Source organism: Erithacus rubecula (genome assembly GCF_903797595.1).
Source record: "Erithacus rubecula genome assembly, chromosome: 1".
In the NCBI taxonomy this organism is placed as follows: domain Eukaryota; kingdom Metazoa; phylum Chordata; class Aves; order Passeriformes; family Muscicapidae; genus Erithacus; species Erithacus rubecula.
The window spans coordinates 15513033-15521669 of record NC_136658.1 but is presented as its reverse complement, the minus strand read 5'-3'; positions in this window follow the sequence as shown (position 1 = coordinate 15521669).

Here is an 8637-nt window from a genome sequence, read left to right as displayed (position 1 = left end):
TTTGGTGCCACAGGAACGTCGTTTAAGAGAAAAGTGAGTTTATAAATTATTGTTAATCCCTCAGCATCCACAGGTGCAGGTGGGTGGTAATTTGGTCTCCTCCACTGCATGAATTATTCACAGATTTGTTAGAATTTGTAGGCAGACATTAAATGATTCTTCTGTACCCAGGTGAATGATGGGAACAAACATAAAAAAACACAAAACAAAAAAACCATGCCTCTCCTCCAAAGTGAAAAGCCAATACATATTCTCATAATGATTTTGGGGGTTGTATCTTAGAGCTTTGGGTCATGGTGATCTGTCTGATGAATTTGAGGAAAGCAAAGGTGTTTAATATGATGGAGAAACACTTATTAAAAAATAACTGAAAATTTAATAGGAATTAATGAATTTAGTACTTCCTGGAAGCTGATCTGACATAGATATATATTCCTTCTGCAGACAGTTTGTTGGAGAGAGTCTATTTTAGAGGGAGGTGTTTAAGCATAAAGTATGGCATTAAGTCTCCAGCCTTGGAGGTATGATTGATTTATTTGGAAATGATGAGTGATCATGTCCTAACGATGTTTTGAAAGCCATGAAATGAAGTGTGTTCCACTTTGTGGATGACCCTTGGCTCTAAATTCCAATAGATGACAGTTACTGGGAACATCAGTGAGGGGCAGAGGGAAAACTGGCACACTGTGCCCCTGTAATCACAGTGAAACTGTGTCATCTGTTCGATTTTAGCAGCAGACTCTCCAAGAAACCCGAGGAAACTGGAACTAGGGCTGGGTGGGAATTGATAAGAAAAAGTGCTTTCATTGTTCTCTATGGAAGGAGCTCTGATGTATTTTTATAACTCCTGGTTTTTGCTGAGGTGCTGGGTCATGTGAGTTGTCTGGTTTGCCCTGCATGTATTTTTTTGTGATTGATTTCTTCTGGTGGTTTGGTTATTGCAGCCCAGCTCCTGTGCCTCCACTAATACTGTTGTGTTGTAAGAGAATCCACTCAGCTTGGTAGCTCTGTGACTGCTCCTCTTTCCCACCTCATTTTTTGATGTAAAGATGCCAAATAAGCAATAGTCATGATTCTTGCAGATCTCTGGGGGTGTGTTTGATCAGAAATACCCTTGAAGACAAGGATTTCCTTTGAAAATAGATGCTGAGAGGAGGTCAGACCTACACCTTAGAACTCCATCCCAATAGCATGACAACCCGTGGGAAAAACATTTGGAAGTCTTCACTGTTGGAAGTCAACTCTTTACAAGACAAAGAGATAGAATTAATGAATCAGCTTGCCAAAATACTGAGAGTCAAGTGTGAGGCTAAGGGATTTTAAATTAAATTTATAGTGCAAGATCTGATTTCAGGTTACACAGTCCTGTTGTGTCTTCACTTGCACTAACACTGCAATGAAGATGCAATAGTCAACAGGGGAATTAGAAATACTGTCTGTAAAGCTGTTGGCTGGCAGATCATCTCTTTTCTTACTCTGGTAAAGGTGCTATATCCAGATTGAACATCGCACTTGCAGGAAGAGAAGGATCAATTAGAGGGAGCTTTGAGGAGAAAACTGAGAGGGCAACATCTAGAAAGCTTATGGTCACTTAAAAACACCCCAAAGAATAGACTAGCAGGGCACACAGTAGTAATCTTCAAATGCTCAAAAAGATATTGCAATATATAGATTTTTTTTTCCTTGGTGGACAGGATATTCTGCAGCACAGGAAGTTCAGGATGGACCTTGGTAAAGTTTTGCTAGTGATACAGACAGCAAAGCCTCAGCAGAAGTGACAGGCAGTGGCATGGCTGTGGAGTCTACATTAATGAATGTTAAAAACAAGCCAGCAAAGAGACTGGAATAGCTGTAATTAATAGATGTTGTTATCTCTGCCTTGCTGCCCTTAGTCCCTTCTTAAAACATGATATGATATTTCTCTGTTATATATAATGTATTTTTCTCTTAAAACATTGTTAGTGGGTTGTGTGTATTAAATTACAGTCATTTGTCAGTGAATTGCCCTTCCATGTTCTGTTATTAATGGTATTATGCAGCTCTAATGTGAAGGCCATAATGCAGAGTGGGAGCTTTATCAGGCCATAAAAGCCTGTAGGAAGCCCTCATGCTAACAAGCTACAGCTTGAATAATAACCAGGTGCAAAGCATGAGATGGAATATAGTAATTTTTGCAGAAGGCCAAGTTTTCCTTAAAAAGCTGTGACTTGAAAGATGTCTTTTGAGCCAGGTATCAATATGGTCTTTGAGGAACGTTGAGTGAGGCTGGAGATGGCAAATTTTACAGGGTTTCTTTCTGCTTAGTGATGGATTATAGCTGAAAAATCTTAGCAATTTAGTGCTCAGATATTATCTGTTGAGAGAGATGAGAGGAAGGAGAACAATGCAACACAGCCATATGGGCTTTGTTCTTACACATGGCTTGACTCTGTGGGGGACATCATTCTCCAGCCTGTCAAAGCTCAGCAAACAGCAAAAAAGTTCTGATGGAACAGATATTCCTTTATGAGCAGACAATGCCCAAAGGAAAATTCTCTACTGGGGAATGACTGCAGACAAACAGCACTGGAGTTCTAAGCATTTCTGGAATCTCTGAGGGATTTGGGTCTCTTTTAAAGTATCTTAATTATAAAGGCTTTGCTTTTAGGCTTGCTCTTATTTGAATGCATTGGTTTAAGGTATTCCTGCTTTCCCAACTCCAGCCAACACTGGCTAGACAGAGGTGATCCCTGCAGGCTGAAAATCACTTAGATTTTTTTTTATTACATGCTTAACATTTTGTACACCAATGCATGTATCAGCTGTTTGATTTGAATCCATCAAATGAAGATATCAAATTATCCTTATGGGTCCCTTCTAACCTAAAATATTCTATGACTTATCTTCTGTCTAGAAGGATCACTAACAAGAATGCACACTTAAAAGCTGGGCTCACAGCTCCTACTCTTCAGTGTTCTTTCACAGCTCGAGACTCAAGCTCAGAAGGATGGGGGTGAAAACTGAGACAACCTTTAACGGGAGATATTTGCCTGATTTGCAAACCCTTGCAGTGGTGCTGGAACAGTCCTTACAGGAGAGTGAAGAAATGCAGTCTGCACTGGGAACAAACACTGCAGCTAGAATCAGATGCCCACGGTGTCTTCCCTTGGCACAGCTTCCTCTGAGCTGGCACAGGAGTCTGATGAACAAATGTCTCTGATCCCAGGGGGGAAATTTCCATCCCATCTGGTGCAGCTCCATGCCTGTCAAACAGGACACTAGAGGTTGCTTAGCACAAATGACTTTGCCCATGGAGATTTTTTGTTGCACAATTCCCTTGTGGTGCTGCACCTTCAGCAAAGACCAGCCTCTGAAACTGGTTTTTACAAAGTCCTCTGTGGAGGAAAGAAAAAGTGTGGCTTTGGATAAATGCCATAAGATGGAGAGTCATGTCTGCTTCTTGTTTTGATCCCACTGCCTGGCCAGTTTAGAGGCTTTATGCAGTTCATCAGAATACACTGCTTTCACTCCATCTTAGGGGAAATAGAATAATACTGCTCATCAACACATTGCTGATAAAAGAAATTTGTCTCTCATGGTCAGGAATATACTGAAGCCTTGCCTGAAAGACTTTTATTTTTGCTTTAAACACAGTGAAGGGAACAGAAGATGGAAAAAATGAAGTAATTTTGATTGTAGCAGAGTTATCTGGTTTTATTGCTTTGACTTTTTTACACAAATTGACCAAAAAGGGAAATGAAAATTTACTGCTGTCTTATGATGGAGTCAGTAAATAAGCAATAATTTTTTGAAGTTTAGATTTTGGGTAATGAATGCACCTAAAAGCCTTGGAATTTGTCATTTTTGTTTGAATTATCCTCTCTCCAACTCCACAATAACATAAAGTAAAAAAAAAAAATTAAAAATCTGTGTTTCAGTGCTGCTTCAGAGGCTTTCCTTTTAGCTCTGAACAGGGTACTAATTGCATAGATTTGACAGCTCTTGGATATTCATCACATGTACTTGCCCTTACTTTAGATATTTAATTTAGTTGCAAAATAATTCTTCGTGAATTAGTAATTGCAATAATTGCTGTTAATAACCTGGCAAGGTAGTTGGCCTTTGACATTACACCAGGGGGAGGAAATGATAGTAAGATAGCTCTTGCCTGAAGACTTGTTCAGCTGGAGAACATTAGGGGCTGGGGGTGGATGGGGGGTGGTGAGGAGCAGAATACCAGGAATGAGGCATCATGACAGGCACCCCGGGGTGTTTGCAGGGGGGATTTGTGCAACAGGCTTATGCAGTTTAGCTGCACTTCTTCACAGAAGAAGAAGACAAGGTGTCAGATGCAAAAGAAATAGAAGGGAGGATGAGGAAGGTGAAGGCCGGAGACTGTGACAGGCAGGCAGTTGGGAATATTTTGGAAGCAGAACAAAGCCAAGTGCTGAGAGCACCATCATCGTGGCTCGTGTGACAGCACAGCAGAAAGTGTTTTTCCATGGCTGGGCTGCCCATCTCAGCTGGAATAAGTAATCTCCACCAAGCTGTGATGATCCTACAGGATCCTACATGATCCTATATGATCCTACAGGGCAATGGAATGGGTGGGCTTCCCAAAGCAGTCAAACAGGAAGAATTACAAGACCATAGGATTTTTAGTGGGAACTGTTACCCTACATCTGTCTCCTATGTTGTCTTCTTTTTTTTCTGAGGCTAGCTCTTCCTCTGCTTCTCCCATGATGCCTCCTAAAGCACCAGTGATCTTGAGAAGCCAGCTCCAGGACATGGTTTTGGATAACAAAGGACAGGGAGGGAGAGGTGCCAAAGGCTGGTCCTGCTGCAGCCTTCTGGGCACAACTGGGGTTACCTGAGCCAGAGAGACTGGAAATGGAGGCCAGGGTTCAGTGAGGCTCTCAGGAGCTGTGTGCTCATCCCTGTGCCCCTGCCAGTTCCAACCCTTCTCAGGCAAGGACAGACTGTCACAGCCTTTACTCAGCAGGTGCTGTCTCTGCCTTGGGACATGTGAGTGTGATGGTTTTGTTCTAACCAAGGATCAAGGCTGTTCCCTCTTCTTACCCATCTTGCTTGTCTTGTGTGGTGGCTAACAAAGTAGACAGAATACAGAGAAGAAGGACATCAGGGACTGCAGACTAAGCCTTGTTTGTCGCCCAGCCCTCCCCTGCCCTCATTGATTCTGTCTGAGTGCTGTGCTCCAGAGGCTGGAGAGGTCACCCTGTATCTGGCAGCACCTGGCAGCAGGACACTCTGGCTCTGGCCTCAAACCACATCCAGACTGATGCAGCCAATGGCTAATTAGGACACAGAGATCCTTGGTCTAGCTAATGAACTGCTCAAGGTAATTTCTTTCACTTCATTAGAAGGCAGAAGCATCTTTCCTCACTTTTTGGCGAACTTGGAAAAGTGCAGTATCTAGTTTTTCTTCTACCTGAGAGCAGAATTTAAATCCTATTCTATTCTTTAAAACAAGAGTATGCATCTCATTCATAGAAGTTGAAACCTTCCTTATTCACTCAATGATGAAAAAAATTCAGCTCTGCCTTTCCCAAGCTGTCAAAGCGTGCAAGAGAAGCTTATAGATTGTGGGTACCATTAGAAAGCATTAGTGTCTAATTGCTTCAACATGGTCCACAAGGGAAGATGAAAGTTATCTATTCCTGGGACTGCTGTTGTTTCATTTGTCAGTAGGCACATCAGCCTATGGCACTCACTGTCTGTGAAGGAGTATGATTGATTAATAAATGTGTGCTCCTTTGTAGACAATCACAGAATGTTGGAGTATTTCTGTAGCAAATTCTTACTGGAGAATCTCAGAAACAATTTTTTCCTTACTGATACAAGGGGAATAAAAATCTATTTTTACACTCCTCAGTTTTTAAAACCTTGGCTGCTAAAGCCTTTGTATATCTTTTTTTGCTTGCAGTGTAGTCATTTAATATGTGACCTCCAAGTTCTGTACAGAAGTTGTAGCTTGAAAGGGGCCATATGATCCAAGAGATGGCAAGACCAGGCTATGTATAGAGCAAGTGGAAATGTTCCACTGGCTTTTAAATCCAAAGCAATGGCCTTTGTGTGGCTGTTGAGTTTGTGAGCAATGAAAAGACAATGGCTTTGATTTTAAAAACATTGCAATACCTCAGTAAAACACAGCAATGTGTCCTGTAATGCTCTGGAACACAGCAAGTGTTTAATATGATTTTCTTCCACCTGAACAAATACTGCCAATTTGTTCTTGGACACTTATAATTTGCTCCTACATAATTTCTCTTTCTTTGCTTCTACCTTGCTCTACTGTATGTCAAGCATTCCTTGATGAAAAGGGGTACTTAATGAAAAAGAAATCTGATCAGGAGCGTAAGCCCTTAAAAAATGAGACTTGATGCTGTGAGAGAAAGTTTGTAGCAGATCAGAGCAATGGCCTGTGTAATTGCCAAGTCAATCAAGCCATGAAGCAGAAGGCAAAGCCTTTGATTTCTCCTGCTCCCATTCACAAGTACATGCTGGGCTGTCATTGCCTTCAGCTCCTACCCTTAAAATCTCTTGAGCTGCCTTTCTGCTGCTGATTCATTCTTGTAGAAATAAATTTGCAGTAAGAGCATTAATGTATGTTTTGAAATCATACCCATTAAATTATTTTTCAGAAAAAAGGAGCAAGATTTAAAGGTGAAAAATTTTCTTTCCCTGATATCTGACAAGAGACACCTTGCATGACTTTGTATGCTTCAATATTCAATTATTAGAAGAGGTACATTTTGTTTTCTTTTCATTATTTTTTCCCAGTGAGACAGTCAATCTTATCAGTTGATTTCTCTAGGTTATCAGGGACATGTTTAGATAGAGGGCAGTTTTTGAAGCAAATCTACATACAAAATGTTCTGCTGCTGTCTGATCTTTAACAGTCAAATAAACTTGGTGTACAGGATCTGTATTCACCTTTAGATTGATTCCTTTCACTTATTTCTTTTTTTCTTTTTTTTTTTTTTTTTAAGTTCCTGTAGAAAGGAAAACATGGCAAGTTAGACAATGTTCCTGAACTAGCTCAACTCAGCAGAAAAAGACTAATTGCTTCTTGACTCCTGTGGTCTATTTTATCCCCAGCTAAGTTTTTAAGGAATGATGTAAAAAGCCTTTAACATTGTCACGTTTTGTGGTAGTAAATCATCTCCTGGGCAACCTCACAGAGCAGACACAAAGGCTTAGTGCATAAACTTAACATCCCATGGATGACTTTACAGCTTATTGCCCCAGACAATAACCAGGGAAGGGTTAGTATTACAAAGCTGTTCAGTTCACTCTCAGAAAAAAAATTAAGGGTTTTGGCAGTCAGCCTAGGACCTTACTAAACAATCTGAGAGGAAAAAGATTTCTTTCCTCTGCTGCCTTCTCAAGGGGTGGATGGAGTGAGTGCAGCTCAAACGAGCCTTGGAAGCAGGAGCTGTCTGGGGCAGGCTGGACTAAGGCAGGCAGCCTGCAGCAAGTGCTGCCTCATGGACAGGGTTTAGCCATTAGACAGAATCACACAGAGAAGGCTGAGATTGGAAGGTTCCTCTGGAAACACCCAGCTTTGCTGCCCTGCTCAAGGGGCTCAGCCAGGACAGGCTGTCCAGGGCTGGGGCTCCAAGGAAAGTGGCTCCACAGCTTCTCTGGCCATCGTGTTCCAGTGCTTGACCAGCCTCACTGTAAAGGGATTTTATTCTTCTTGTTCAAGTCTAATCTCCTCCATTTCAGTTTGTACTCACTGCCTCTTGTTGACAAATAATGACAAACTTGTTCCACGTTGACGCATCTGCTGACATTAATTTTATTTTCTTTTAGGTCCTAATAGTTCCTCTCCTCTATTTACACTCCTAGCCTTTTATTCCACTGTTGGGTTTATTGATTCAACTTATTCATTAAGGCTGCAGTAGTGTAACTTCAAAATTTCTTTGTTTTGCAGGAAATTTCTTCTCCTGGGAGGTGAAGGGTAGCAGAAAGTGTAAAACATACTTTTTCCATGTACAAGCAGCAGAACTAAAGGTCTGGGTCCTGCAATGAGTTGGTAGTGTGTAAAAAACAGCAGCCTTGATCATACTTACCAAAGCTGCTTTTGTGACAGTGAAAAGAGAAAATGCTGCTTTCCCTGTTTGTTATCTTTTCCTTTAGAATTTGTCTCTCAGTCCCTCTTATGGTTTGATCTTTGCATATGACCATTCAATTCTTTTCTCCAGACTAGAGAAGATTTTTGCTATTACTAGCACTGTGGGGTGTACCTTTAAACCTTTTATATATGACTGTATATGTTTTGAGAAGATTAACAATGCAGATTACCTTGAAGACTGCTTATTTTTACTGTCAGGTTAAAAACAAAATCAATTTTAGAAAATACCAGGTAAAATCTTAAGCACTCTTGGAAAATAGCTTGCTTCACTTGGAATGGAATTTAAAAAAAATCAATCTTTTTTTAGATTTCATCAGAGTGATTCTGCAATGTTATATATATTTCCAGAAAAGCAGGAACAGATTTTAACCCTTATTGTAGGATTTGTCTCATATTTAATAAATGTAAAGGTACATATTGATTTTTTTTTAAAAGGTAATTACCCTTGCAGAAGCCAAAAGGATTGCTGCCTTGACTTTGCTTCCTTTAAAATCCTAATA